Source organism: Choloepus didactylus, chromosome X (assembly GCF_015220235.1).
Source record: "Choloepus didactylus isolate mChoDid1 chromosome X, mChoDid1.pri, whole genome shotgun sequence".
Lineage (NCBI taxonomy): Eukaryota > Metazoa > Chordata > Mammalia > Pilosa > Megalonychidae > Choloepus > Choloepus didactylus.
Window position 1 is genome coordinate 145,969,474 of NC_051334.1, and position 16,281 is coordinate 145,985,754.

Below are 16,281 nucleotides of genomic sequence, written 5' to 3' on the forward strand. Positions count from 1 at the left end.
TGATTCACTATTTCCCAGTTCTGCCCACTACAAAATTAAAGGTGTTTTTCCTGTGTTCTGCCAAAATTATATCTTCTACACATTGTTCTCAATTTTGACTTTTGGACTGACCCCAAAATGACTACAATATAGTGTAGTGGTTAAAAGCATGGGCTCTGGAGTCAGACTTAGCACCTGGGTTCAAATCCTGACTCAACCATGTTTTAGCTGTGTGACCTTGGGCTAGTCACTTAAGCATTCTGAGGCTAACTTTCCCTCTCTGGGAAGTGGTGGTAACAGTATCTTCTACAAAGGATTGTTAGAATTCCAGGAAGTAATGTCTGAGCATTTAGCATAGTTCCTTGCATCTAGTAAGTGTTCAAACAATAGTAGCTGTATCAATAATACTAACACCACAGAAAAATAATAGTATATCCTTTCTTTCTTTAGACAGCACTGTTGATATTTGGGAAGAGTTATCACTACCTTTCCTGAGCTCCTTTTTCTCCAGGCTAGACATTCTTTGTCCTTTTCATTCAGCCTCCTGTGATATGGTTCCTAGACTCTTCCCCGTCCTAGTTTCCCTTGTTAGCTTAATAAATATTTCTCATTGGGGATGGATACATTTTAGGTAAGACAGTTTTGTGCACTGTGGGACCATCCTGAATATTTTGAAGTCTTTAGCATCCCTGGCCCCTGCCCACTAAATGCTAGTACCTCTCCTCAGTATTGTGACCACACCAAACACCCCCCAACAGATTTCCCTATGTCCCCTGGGGGCAATACTACCTCTCAGTGAGGACCATTCTAACCAAACTCAGGATGCCTATGGAGAAGGACTACTCTGTTTTTTGAATCAATTGCCAAATGTAGCCTATTTATTGGCTTTGAAATGTCTGATAGCACATCGCTTTTTTTTTTAATTTTTATTGAGGTTGTTCAGATACCATACAATTATCCAAAGATCCAAAGTGTACAATCAGTTGCCCCTGGTACCCCCATACATCTGTGCATCCATCACCACACTTAATTTCTGTTCAATGTTTAGAAACTTTTCATTACTCCAGACAAGAAATAAAGTGAAAGATGAAAAAAGAAAAAAAAAAAAGAAAAGGAAACTCGAATCCTCCCATATCCCTAACCAACCCCCCCTCAATTGTTGACTTGTAGTGTTGGTATAGTACATTTGTTACTGTTTATGAAAGAACATTAAAATACTACTAACTGTAGTATATAGTTTGCAGTAGGTATATATATCTTCCCTATATGCACCTCTATTATTAACTTCTAATTGTATTGTCATACATTTGTTCTGGTTCGTGGAAGAGATTTCTAATATTTGTACAGTTAATCATAGACATTGCCCACCATAGGATTCAGTTTTATACATTCTCAACTGTTGACCTCCAACTTTCCTTCTGGTGACATATATGACTCTGAGCTTCCCCTTTCCACCTCATTCACACACCATTCGGCACTGTTAGTTATTCTCACATCTTGCTACCAACACCTCTGTTCATTTCCAAACATTTAAGTTCATTCTAGTTGAACATTCTGCTCATGCTAAGCAACTTCTCCCCATTCTTAAGGGTCATCCTATATCTTGGTACCTTATATTTCATGTCTATGAGTTTACATATTATAATAAGTTCCTATCAGTGAGACTCTGCAATATTTGTCCTTATGTGTCTGGCTTATTTCACTCAGTATATTGCCCTCGAGGTTTTGTCATCAACCTATTTTTTTTTAAGATGGTTTTGTTCACACCCCATACATTCCATCCTAAGTAAACAATCGATGGTTCTCTGTATGGTCATATATTTATGTGTTCACCACCTTCACCACTATCTATCTAAGGGCATCTTCCATAGGCAGGAGGGAGAGTCAAAGAAGGTGGAGAGGCAAAAGAAAGAGGAAAAAAATGGCAGCTAGGAAGCAGCAACAGGAAAAATAACCTTAAATCAAAGTAGAGTAAAGAGTCACAGAACACCACCAATGTCAAGTGTCTAACATGCCACCCCATTCCCCCTCTTATCTGCATTTACCTTGGTATATTGCCTTTGTTACATTAAAGGAAGCATAATACAATGATTCTGTTAGTTACAGTCTCTAGTTTATGTTGATTGCATCCCTCCCCCAATGCCTCCCCATTTTTAACACCTTGTAAGGTTGACATTTGCTTGTTCTCCCTCATAAAAGAACATATTTGTACATTTTATCACAATTGTTGAACACTCGAGATTTCACCAAGTTATACAGTCCCAGTCTTTATATTTCCTCCTTTCTTCTGGTGTCTCACATGCTCCCAACCTTTCTTTCTCAACTGTATTAATAGTTATCTTTGTTCAGTGTTCTTACATTGCTGTGCTACCATCTCCCAAAATTGTGTTCCCAACCATGCACTCCTGTCTTCTCCTATCACTCTGTAGTGCTCCCTTTAGTAATTTCTGTAGGGCAGGTGTCTTGTTCACAAAGTCTCTCATTGTCTGTTTGTCAGAAAATATTTTGAGCTCGCCCTCATATTTGAAGGACAGCTTTGCTGGATATAGGATTCTTGGTTGGCGGTTTTTCTCTTTCAGTATCTTAAATATATCACACCACTTCCTTCTTGCCTCCATGGTTTCTGCTGAGAGATCCACACATAGTCTTATTAAGCTTCCTTTGTATGTGATGGATTGCTTTTCTGTTGCTGCTTTCAGCATTCTCTCTTTGTCTTTGACATTTGATAATCTGATTATTAAGTGTCTTGTCATAGGCCTATTCAGATCTATTCTGTTTGGAGTACACTGTGCTTCTTGGATCTGTAGTTTTATGTCTTTCATAAGAGATGGGAAATTTTCACTGATTATTTCCTCTATTATTGCCTCTGCCCCTTTTCCCTTCTCTTCTCCTTCTGGGACACCAATGATGTGTACATTATTGTACTTTGTTTCATCCATAAGTTCTCGGAGACATTGCTTATATTTTTTCATTCTTTTCTCCATCTGCTCCTTTGTGTGTAGGCTTTCAGATGTTTTGTTCTCCAGTTCCTGAGTGTTTTCTTCTGCCTCTTGAGATCTGCTGTTGTATGTTTCCATTATGTCTTTCATCTCTTGTGTTGTGTCTTTCATTTCCCTAGATTCTTCTAGTTGTTTTTTTGAACTTTTGATTTCTGCCTTATGTATGCCCAGTGTTTTCTTTACAGCCTCTATCTCTTTTGCCAAATCTTCTCTAAACTTTTTGAATTGATTTAGCATTAGTTGTTTAAATTCCTGTATCTCAGTTGAAGCATATGTTTGTTCCTTTGGGCCATAACTTCATTTTTCTTAGTGTACGTTGTAGTTTTCTGTTGTCTAGGCATCTGACCTCCAAAACCCCAATCAGGTTTTCCCAGATGAGAACAGGCTCAGTTCACAGAGGGAGGAAATATCAGTATCTGGTTTCCCTGATGGTTTTTCTTAGAGGATTGACATGCCTGTGCTTTTCTGCCTGGCAGGTGCACCTGTCAGCTTGTCACTGGCTGGTGTAAGAGGGTGTGGCCTGTGGCTCTCCTCCCCCAGGCTTTGGGGTCTGGTTCCAGTAAGGCAGGCAGTAGAGCTGGGCCCTTCCCTTTCCTCTTGGGAATCTATGCCCCCTCCAGAGAGGTCACTGCATATCAATAAGTTCTTTGTTTCTCTGACTCTACTGGTCAAAGTGCTGCAATTTTAAAATGGTGGAGGCTGTCTTTACTGCAAAGTGCTGTGGGCTGAAAATGGCTGAGGCTTTCTCCACAGAGAGAGAAAGGGACAGAAAGCTCCCAGATTCACCCATCAGCCAGAGATAGCACCTGATCCTCTGGACTCCCCGTCCTGAGACAGATATGTCCCCCGACACTCCCAAGGTCAGTTGTCATCAAAAGCCTCTGTCTGCTTGCTGGGGATTTGCTGTCTGTATTGAGCAATTAACATTAAAACCCCAGTTGGAGCTGGGCTGAGGTAAACTAGCTTGTTTAGAGAGTACTGCTCTCTAGCACCATGAGGCTTCCATGAGGGAGGGGCTCTTGGCTCTCAGCTCTCAATGGATGCCTGTAGTTTTACTTACAGATTTTATGCTGCAATCTCGGGTATTCCTCCCAATTCAGGTTGGTGGATGATGAGTGGACAGTCACATTTGTCTCCCTGCAGTTATTCCAGGTTATTTACTAGTTTTTTGGTCATTTATGAATTGTTCCAGGGGGGAACTAACAGTCTTCCACTCCTCTCTATGCCACCATCTTACCTCCCCACTGGTGATAGCACATGTCTCTTAAAGTATAGTTGCACTTTTGAGGAGCCAGAACATACTCTTGACTCAATTGAATTTGCTGTCAATAGAAATCTCTAAGAAAATTTCATGTGGCAGGACTCCCTGTCTTGTACCTATACTTTTGATTTTTGGAGCATAAGTATGGTAATTTATTCCTATTCTCTTTCAGTTTCTTACATTTTGATTCTGTCAACTATTGTGTTCAGTATTCTTTCAAGCTGCTTGTCACCTGGAGTTTTGACCAATAGGCTCTATATATCTTCATTCAAGTTACTGATTACAGTGTTGCACAGGATGAGATGAAGGGCAAGAGCCCCATGTGTTACTGTAGACCTCCTCTCAGGTTGACATTGAACGACTAGTCAGCATCAATCAGCTATGTTTGCATCCAACCATATGCTTATCTGGGCATTCTACATTTCTTCATCTTTCCCATAAGGATATCATGAAATTGCTTTCTAAATGCCTTGCTGAAATCAAGAATCACTCTGGAAAGATTTCCTTTGATCTACTAGTTGAGAGTACTTTGCATATGACTACTAACTATACAGGCCATCATTTTATAGACCAGTTCTATTGTCAATTAGAAATTTCATGGAAATAAGAAATTTGATAAATGATTTAGGGTTCAGAGATTTTAATGCTTCCAACATTCATGAGTAATATCAAGATAGACCTCATATGGCCAGGTCTGTACTTGGAGTTAGTCCTAGTTTTGGGCAAAGTCTCTGACTTCAGGGCTCCTGGGAAGGGTTGTAATCCTCTACTCCACCCCCATCCCCCTCCCAAATTGCCCACTAAAGATGGAAATCTCTTCAAAAGAGACAAAGCCTGTCATTCCACAAGGAGAGAGGCCTTGGAATTCACCCACTTCTGGAAAAGAATATAGTGACTTTTTCTAATTGAAGTACCAGTGAGATTGCAGTTTCCTTTCTGAGAGAAGATTTTGGTAAAAGGAGGGGAGAGAGAGGGTGAAGACACTGGTCCCCTGATTAGGGGCAAGATTGGTTTTAGGGCATAAGTAGGCAGTAAAAACAAAAGTATGGAAAGGGGAGACTGGGACTATAGAAAATTTCTCTGTTTTGCAATCATACTGTGGACTAATGTTGTTCTCCACCAAATTTTCTGAAATCTCTACCTATTAGAATCACTTTTTGAGGCTGATTTGGAAACATGCCTTTTCAGTATTAAAGATGTGTATTTTCTGGGAGACTTAACATATCTGATTATGACTTAGGATCACCTCTCTCTCTGAAGCTGTTGAAGCCAGAGGGCTTCCTGGGAATCCAGAGAGTGGGCAGCAGTAGGGCAGTGAATACTTGGGGAAGGTGGGAGCCCAAAGGGTCTAAAATTGTCCAGTAATGGCAACAACTGGGCTGCTGAAGACCCACATTACCTAATTAGCAATTAAAGTTCTTTTCCCAGGGCATGACTGTACATATGGTCAAAACCTGCACCCTTCCTCCAATTTGGACACAGATCTAGATCTGGAAGTTTCTCCCAGTGGACAGCTCTGCCTCTTCTGTTTTTCTCTGGTTTGCATTTCTGCTATTTACAGGCTTCTACAGAATGCTTGTTGATGGTGTGGTTTTTGCATACTTCTCTTTAAAGTCTGGATATTGACAGATTTGGCTGCTCTTGTGGCACATGCAGCATTAAAGAATCCACCTGTGTGTCTTTTTCCTTCTTCCTTTTCCATCTTGCAGTTCAAAACTAAAGTTGGTCAGTTGGCTGAATGGCAGTGTGGGCTCTTCTGCTCTTGACCAATGCTTGAGGGAATGCAATTTGGCCCCTATCTCCTCAGCTCACCTCCTTCCCTCAGCCCATGGCAACCTCAGCTTCCTTGCATGACTAAAGGGACTCTGACTAAAGGTACTAAAAATGAGCCTCATATAGGTGAAATGAATTAGTGGTAATCCAGGTCTGGAACTCAGCTCTCCTGACTCCAGTCCATGGCTCTTCTGTGGTATCATTCTTTGAGAATATGCATGAGAATATTTCTGATGGTGCTATAATTGTGCCTGTATTTCCTTTACCTATTGGAGCTGCCACCCCCATACCTAGGAGGTATATGAAAGAGATGGAGGCAGAGATGATGGAAAAGGTGATTTATTGGCTGGATAGCCATATTCTCCAGACACTTAAATATTTTTCTCTTGTGAGGCATGCTTGATGTAAAGGAAGTCAAGTTGAATTTCAGTTCTGTAACACTTACTCCCATTTCTCTCTCCTTTGATCTGGCTTCATCATAACACTCCCCATCTCATGCTTATGCAGATACCTCTGGCTTCCCCTTGGCTGACTAAGGTCCCTCTATTGTGGGTTTCCTATCCCTAGAGAACCTTAAGTTCCTTTCTTCCTCTTCCCTTCTTCCCAAGCAGAATCCTACAAAAGGCTCAACTTATCTAGTAAATCCTTCTTGTTAAAGAGTCGCTGGGAACTCATGGGTCAATATGTTCATGTCATGTGATTTTAACAAGGGGCTACAGAGGTGACAGCTTAACTGAAGGCATCTGAAACATTCAGAGACCTTGATAAACACATGTGCATTACTGGGGCCTACCACAGACTCCTAAATTAGAAACTCAGGGGTTGGAACCCAAAAACCTGCATTTTAAATAAACTCCTTTGGTGATTTTGACATATACTAACAGTTAAGAATCTATACCCTATGTTATGCTTAGAACTGAATAATTTCTTGCAGGTGTGTAAACATGTTAGCATGTAGGGATGGTCATTATTGGTCTGGATGATGAAATCTTGCCTTTAAAATTACATTTCATGTGGCATTGCTGCTCCTGTCCCCCAAATACATACAGTATTGTCCTCCCAACAGTCTTGGGCTTTTTCTCTTGTACACTAGAGGTCATGTATAAACTATGATTTTTTTCTAGGAAAAAACTCTCATTTGCATGTCTAGCTATACTGCCTGACACACATTATGTTCAATAAATACCTATTGAATGTGCAAATGTGTGTTCCACACAGCAGGGAGCATCCTATTTCAAAAATACCAAGGGAAGTGGATCATTCCTCTATAATTTGAAAGAAGCTATGACATGAAAGAAAAGAATGAGATTTGTAAGTTAATGGCAAAGCCTTCAAAATGACTGTACTTTATTTCCCATCTTGTAGTCTTGTTCTTCTCTCTAGGGGAATACATGCTTCATGAGAGTCTTGGAAGGTGAGATAGAAGGAAGAAGAAAAAAACAATAGATTATAAAGATGTTTTTTCCCTTAGGCTCCAGCATAATCTTTCCACATGGGCAGATGTTTTAAAACTCAAGTATCTGGATTCACTGAAGAGATACATAGTAAATAAAAATATGACTCAAGGTCACCTTTTTAGCCAGGGGTTTTATTTCCTCCTGCTCTCAGAATTGCTGCAATAACTTTTCTATTTAATTTCATATTCATGTAGTGGATAGACCCTCTCTGATTACAGAGGAGCCAGACTCAGCTATATAAGGAGTTTCTGCTCTTGAAAGAAACTTCAGAGTTGCTCTGTGGCTGTGCTGCTGCATGTGTAAGTGTGATCAGTGACACCAAAGTCACACCCTTGGTACATTCCACATTATTTGCAAGCTGGGGGCATGTTTCTTACTCCTCCACCCATTACCCATCCAATAAGATGATTGAATCTGAATTTGTGAGGAACCTCTCTCTAAATTCCATGTTTTCAGTAGTACTTTACAGCTCTCTGCTGGGAAGATTTACTGGGATACTAGATTCATTTATACCACAATGAAACTGGCAATTATCCTGGTTGAGGTAGGCAAGGGGGCAGTTATATATGTTTATGAAAGCTCAGCTGGAGACATAGACCCATTTTCAAATGAATCTGTCCTTTTGGCAAATTTGCCCACCCACCTACACACATAAAATCTTCATTCAGAGCTTTAAAGTGTCATCTTAAAAATCAAGTTAAAAATCCTTTATTCATTTAATTCACTGAGTTTCATAACCATAAATTCTAAGAAAAGTAAGTTAAGTTAATTTTTAGAAACATCAGACAAGCAACATCGTTTTTAACTTTATGATTTTTCAGGAACAAATAGGGACAGGTAAGAAGCCATGTCTGTCCCCTCACTATCTTGCAGAGGCATCCCTGCCAGATTATAATTCGACAACCTCATTTGAGCTTTTGGGAAGGGTAGTTCTGTTTTTAATGAGACTCTGAGATGATAGTTTTTTTTTTTTCATGTAATTTTATCTTCACCACATTTCTGCACTAAAGTGCCCATCATTTTATTCTCCACCAATGTCACCATCTTAGAGAACTTGATTTGCTCATCTGTGACAGGGGCAAACCACTCTCATGTAACCCTGCCCTCCTTGCTTTGTCTGATGTTGCTTGAATGGACCTCAGATTCTGCAGAAACTGTTGATTTGAAATTGCAGAGACTGAGTCAGTTAAACTGTTGGGTTATGAGTACATAGAAATTGGTTAGCAGAAAAAGAATGAAGCAGATACGTAGAGGAGTGGAGATGAGAGGTGACATGGTTCAGAGAGAGAGAGAGAGTGGGTGCCTTTTGAATTTGCAGTTCCTGTGAGGACCATATGTACTTCTTGTAATGGGATTATCTGAGAATGCCCTGCATTCTTAAAATAAATCTCCTTTTCTAAAGTAAATCTTTTTTATTGAGTTTCTACTTCTTGGAACCTACAATTCCTGAGTAGAAATCATTTGAATTTGGTACACAAAAGTTTATATTATATTTTTCAAAGGGCTTTCATATTCACTATCTTCCTTATTCTCCATAACAATCCTAGGTCAGAAAAAGGGAAGTATGATAATTAATTGCCTTTGAAACTAAAGGAACTAACACCTCAAATGACTTGCTTTAAGGTCACAAAGATAGAGACAGAGCCAGGCCTGAAATTCATGTCTTCTAACTCCCAACAATTAACCTGTGGCTTGATAGTTATATCAAAAAGGAGAATGGGCAACTCCAGTCAGAAACAACAATATACACCTGATCTTCTAATAGACGGGAATGATTTGAAGGAACCCAACAAAAGAAAGGTCCTGGGACTCTCTAGCAAATCTTCCTATTTGAACTTCTTCATTTAAGGAAAGACAGTATATTTGAAATGACTTTCCTTGCCCCTCTGTACCTTCCTCCACAACAGGGTACCAATCAGATCTTATCTCTGGGAATGCTTACCCCACCTCACCTCACCTCTCTACAGCTACTGCCAGTGGAGGTGCCAATTATATGGCTTAGTTTGGTGATTTCTTCTTTAATGTTTAAAAACTAAAATTGCCACTGGAGTGAAACTTTGAATGCCAACTCAATCAGAAACAACTTTCCCAGGAAAATTAGAAAGCTCCAAAGATCATCTTTGAAGACCGAACTGCTGATAGGACCTAGCTTCTAACGGAATATTTAGAGCTGCAAATAGATGTACCGCTTTAACTTTAACTGTTAAGCAGTTGCAACCCCTTCAAGCAAGGCCTGAGAGGGCCTGGTTTTGAAGTATTACATATGTTTCAGTAGTACTGTCCTGTTATATTTTCTAAGTAATGATTGATTTGATTTGTCTTCTGAAATACATATGATCAGTTGGGTGACTGGTGGGGGACAGTTTTTGGTGCTGTTTTGTGATCCACTAACAGGTGTTAGAACAGAAAATACATCCTGATTATGAGAAAATTGGTTTCAGAATATTTCACATAGTCTCTGGAAGTTTATATTGCCCATTTAAATAAAAGAAAACTAATCAGTGCATGGAACAGAAGGTTGTTATTCTGGTAACTTTTATTTATGAACAAAGTAAAATGGAAAAGTGATGCTGAGGTGGCCATCTTAGAAATGTGGTCCAGTAAGAAATCTGAGTTAGAAAGCAGTGGTTGTCAAAGACAGGGTTATTAAAGGCTCTGAGAAGTTTTGCATCAGCAAAGCCTGATTTAACTTTGTTTCAGCCAGTATTTCCAAACTTTTTGAACTTGGGACCCTTTTGTTCACATATCACCTATTAATATACTATTTTCCTTTGTGAGACACTGGCTTAGATTATGGCCATCATAAGGAGGTAGGGTGAGAGATAAGACTAGAAATATAGATTGAGAACTTATGGATGGCCTTTAATACTTTACTGAGGATATTCACCTTCATTATATAAGCAATAGCATAATGGTTTTGTTTTGTTTCGTTCCCTTTAGTAGCTTCCTCACTTGTCTCTGTGTTTCCATTCCTAATTCTTTCAGTCAATCCTGAGTTACACTGTTAGATTAACTTTCCTAAAACTGTTTCCATCATTTGTTTGCCCTATTTAAGAACATAAATGTTGCATCAGGACCCTATATTTTGGTGTCTTTTTTTCTTCAAAAAGATTTTTTTGTAAGTTGTCTTATATTGTTCTCCACTGTTACCTATGTCTGCAATTTCATTAAGTAGGTTCTATTCATTTTTTATCCCTTTCAAAGATATGGCCTGGAAAACTTCTGAAAATCCCAGTGCCCAGGCCCCACCCTAATTGATGGATTATATAAAAATCTCTGGAGGTGGGGTCCTGGCATCAGTAATTTATAAAGCTTTCCAGGTGTTTACAATATGCAGCCATGTTTGAGAACTGATGCCCTAACATCTGGCATAATGCTGAGCCCAAAGTACATACTTACTTAAGACTTGAAGTCACATGGTTGATGTCACATTAATTAATTTCCATGGAGCTTACATTTACCTAACAAGGGGAGCCTCTACCCCCTCTGTGGAAAAATCAAAGCTGTCAGTTTTTTGCTTGGAAAAAGAACATGACTTATTAATAAATATTCTCATATTTTGAAGTAAGTCCTAAGTACCACAGGAACTTCCAAGACCAAAGGACTATTGAAGTTTTCCTGATAAACTGATTGTAAATGTCTCTGTCAGTCAATTTGATTGATTATAGCATATACAAATTGAAGTATACTTCAGACAGCCAGTTTGTCTGAACCCTTGCTGTTAAATCTCTTGTGAAGTAATTTAAGGTTTAACCCCTAGAGAATCCTGAGCTGCTTTTTGAAGGCAGCATGCTCTAACAAATATACCATAACTGGACATTACTGGAGAAATCAACTGAGTATTCAGTGCTGACATTTAACAATAACAACAAGGGTAGAATGTTTGGGAATATTGCTTTTTCCCATTCTCAAAATTTGCCATTTAGCACACAAATGATGCCAATGAGGACATAGAAGAACATTGGGTATTTGAGCATATGGTATTGAGGGAATGTCAGGAGGAAGGTTGAACTCCACAGTGTTCAGGACTCCTGTGGTGAATCTAAACCTTCTTTGAACAAGAAATTAACTGAATAAGCTACCATATTTGACCATGCCCTTTTCAAGATTTGTCCATGTGGAGAGATTACACAACACCCATTCATACTACAAGCATAGGAAGAGGGGTTAGGGTTCTCAAGGTTGATGTAATCATAACTTTCAGATTTACACTTTCTATGGCTTTGAGTAAAACTTCAGGTACTGTACACATTTTTCTACTTTTCCTCCCAAGAGTGTCTCAATTCAAATATTTCATAGGATTTCCATTTTCCCTGTGTCTTACCCTGGATAATAATCCCTCCATCCACCAGGTGACCAAACTAAATCTTATAAAACCTGAGCAACATCTTGTCCATTTTCCTGTCCCTCTCCCCATTATTCTAGCCAATCCACAATTCATATAGATCAGTGGTTCTCAAACTTTAACCTGCAGCAGATTCACCTGGAGGTCTTGTTAAAGCACAGACTCTTAAGCCAAACCCCCAAAGTTTCTGATTGACATCTGTGGTGGGGCCTGAGAATTTAGATTTTTAAGAATTTCCCAGGCAATTCTGATGGTCTGGGGCCCACATTTTGAGAACCCCTGCTCTAGTGTAGTGGTTCTCAGCCTTAGCTTAATATTGAAATCACCTGGGAAGTTTCAGACACTACTGATGCAAATTCTATTCTCCAGAAATGCTGATTTATTTGGTATGTGGTAAGATCCAGGCTTGATTGTGATTTTTTTGGTAAAAGCTCAAATGTGTAGCCAGGGTTGAGAATCATTGTTGTAAATTTTGTCTGCCAGATAACTTTTGATTCTATTTTTCCTCTTGCAGGACTATTACCCCTGATTTACCTTTTATCTGGAATATAATAACTATGGCTTTGGTCTCCTGGCTCTATTTACTATCCCTATGGTCTACTCTTTATATGCTGAAAAAGGAATCTGTCTAAAATGTATATTAGATCACACCTTCTCCTGCTTAATCACTGCCAAATGTTTTCTTATTGTTTACAGAATATAGTCCCTATGTGTTTAGCCCAGCAGTTTCAGCTACCTATCACATGCCAACAACTTATAGACATCGCACTGGAGTGCCCATCAAGCTCCCTGAGACAACCACACTGGTTGCCCCACCAGATGGGACACAATGGCCAATCACAGGCTCCAGTGATCTGGTGGTATGTGGACTACATCAGCCCCCTTCCACTCCAGAAGGGGCAAGGTAGGCATTCACCATGGTAGATACTGCCATGGGACTTCTCTTAGCTTTTCCAGTGGGAAAAGCTAATCAATGAGCAAACATATGCTGCCTAGAAAAGGTAAGTGCCCTCTATGGGATACCTACACAAATAGACAGTGATTAGAGAACCCTTTCCCTGGACAAATGACCCAAGCATGGTCTATGGACCAGGATGTAATGGGGGACTTTTCACCCTATAACCACACAAGCCGTAGCCTTATAGAGAGAATGAATGGCTTCTTAAAGGAACAGTTGAAAGATGATTAGAAACCCCTACAACAATGGACTAAAAGGCTATATTAGGCCCTAACCCATCTAAACTTGATACCATGGGCTGCAGCCCAAGCTCCACTTGAAATGCTAATGGCAGGGCTGATGCAAACACTAAAAATACAAATAAAAGAGCCAGCTGTTTTACAGCCTAAAAGGGGTAATAATAACAAATTATTGTTGCCTAAGCCTCAGACCATGAAAACAGGGGAAAATGATGTCCTTTGGCTTTGTTGCTGGCCTATGCAGCTGCACTGGTCAGGAATCTTAAGCTAATGGGGAGTAGAAGTCACATGAAACATTATAATATGGCCACAACTTATGAAAAAAAAATGCCTGGTAAAATTTTTATTATCAATATGGGGCCTCCTTTTCCCACAGGAACTTTATGTATAACTATCTGGACCCATCTTATGCCTAGACTAAGGATTGATATAATGGTGGAGGACTCTCAAAATTTACAGGGGGAGAATATCTGGTATTTAAAGCCTCCACAAAATATCCCTCTGCCTGGTACCTTACTATCTACTAGTGGAACTCTTGCATGTATATTACTAGATCAATGGGATTTACCCATTATTGTTCCTCATGAACATCTTTCTTTTCACCCATAGAACCCTAGCAAACACCTTTCTACAGTGGGCTTCAGGGGTAACTCATGCCCACAATTGAACCCAATGTTGGGTTTTCACAGATTTGCCATTTTTGGGTGCTACTGGCCTTCTCTGGACCATGGCTCCTGCTAAGTGGACTATGTGAAACACCCTGTTGACATGGCAGAACTCATCACACTGACAAGTCTGGAGTGAGACTTTCATTTTTAAGACTGAAATCCAATTACCACCTTATAATGATATTTGGGCTTATGTTTTTTCTCTTGTGAGGGAACAAATAAATAAGTTCTGGCCTATATTAGGATATGCTGTACATGATGGGATAGGATGGCTGACAGTGGAAGCAGTAACTTTAGACTGTATTGCCCCTGTCTGCATGGAACATCTTGATGGAAACCGAGACATGGGGTGGCTACACTCAGAGGTATGCAATTTTACTGTTAACTACAAAATAATAGCTTTTCCCAGTGGCAAAATGCCTTCCACAGACATGGAGCTTATGTCTCCCCCATGGGGTGGTTATGGATCTGTGAGCAATACGGATGGTCCTATTTACCTTACAATTGGATAGAATGCCATACATGGGGGCAGCCATATGTCTTTGCCACATTACATGATTTTTTACCACAAAATCCTAGCAACTGGGAAATGGCTAAATCTAGATATTGAGTGAAGCATACCTCATGGTGGTTTTAACCTTTAGCTATTTTTGCCCCGGGGGGGAGCCATGATGGTCACCAAAAAGCTTATAAAAGATTTAGCTAGTCATACAGCTCATGTGCATAATGAATCTAGGTTGGCAATAGCATTGTTAAATGATGAGACCACCTAATTACAAAGACTTACAAAATAAAATGGGTTTAGACATTTTGTGGCACAAAGCAGGATCTGTGCCCTGATAAACACACAATATTGTGTATACATTCCTGATCAATCACATAATATTTCACAAGCTTTAAATCATATGCAAGAACACATACACAGTATTAATCATCCACCAACCATCTTTCTACTTGGTTTAATTCTCTTACTCAGCTTTGGTGGCATTTCTTCACAGGATTATCTGCCTTCTGTGTTAGATTATTACTAGTCTGTTGTCTTTTATATTGTTCTTGTGGTATAGGGATGCAATGCCTGTCCTATGGTTAACAGAATCTGTTATGTGGGGGTGGACTATGGTGGCCCAGGGCCTGGGCCCCTTTCTAAATGGGAATGAACCCCAAGAACATCACAGTCTGCATGTCCAGGACAAAGGTCAAGAAAGAAAACAACCTCCCCAGGGGAGGAAAGAATGTAATCATGGATGTAAAGGGATGGGAGCAGACTGCACGGATTGTATCTTATTCTTAAACATTAATCTTAGTAAAACATCAGGCCTTAAGACTCTTTAATGATCATATTGGAGGCCCAATATCCTCATACTATATGGAATGTCTTTGTTCTAAAATCATATAAATAAATATTGCCCCTTGCACTCCTGCCCATCTGCAGTGTGCTACTCCTCCAGACTGCCACCACCAGAGACTCTCTCCTATTCATAAGTCCTAATAAATCTATGTTGTCTCCTGTGCCTAGCATGTTTTCCAGTCTCACAGTAGCACTGACCCATGGTTTGCACGAAGTTGGTCTGGGTCCAAACACTTACATAACATTTACTTCATACTAAGCACTGTTTTAAGTGTTTTGCATATATTAAGTCATTTCATTTTCCTAACAACCTTATAAGGTAGATACTATTATTATATCTTATTTTACAAATTAAAGAACTGAAGCAAAAAGAAGATAAGTGATTTACTCAGGGTCACAGAGATAGTAAGTTGGGAGCTGGCTCCAGAGTGTGTGCTCTTAACCACATTATACTGCAAATCTTTTTTTCCCTCGAATTAAGCACTCCATTTCCTCTAACCTTTTTTATATGACAGGAGTTTTCATTTTCTCACTGTATTTTGTTTCTTTGAGCACATTTACTTCATATAATTCTTTTTGTTCAGATGTAATTATTATATTCTAGACATGCACTGATGGAGTCAGGGTAGAAAGAAGTCAATAGCTCTAAGCTGGATATCTTCAGTTCATCTCTTCACATCCATTCTTTAACCTTCTCTGTGTCCCAAAAGACTGACCTCTATTACTGCACCAACTGGGCTCCATTGGTGTTCTGGTTTGCTAGAGCTGCCATTATGCAAAATACCAGAAATGGATTGGCTTTTATAAAGGGGATTTATTAGGTTACAAATTTACAGTTCTGCAGTCTCTCTAAGCTTCTCTGAGCTCCTTGTTTCCTTGAACTCTCTTAAAGGACTCCAGTGATCTAATTAAGGCCCACCCAGAATGGGTGGGGTCACACCTCCATGGAAATGAACTAATCAAAAGGCCTCACCTTCAGTTGGGTGGGTCACATCTCCATGGAAACAACCTAATCAAACATCCCACCCTAATCAAAAGACTAATGAGTCTGACCCCACAAGACTGCATTAAAGAACATGGATTTTGTGGGGGACATAATAAATTCAAATCAGCACACCTGGCTAATGAATTCCTTGGTTTTAACCAATAGAAATTACTAGAGAGAAAATGGAAGAGGAAAATTACAGTTAAGTTAAGGTATTTTATTTCCCTGGTACTCACTCCTGCTTGGACTCAGGTTGGCTGTGGTTGTAT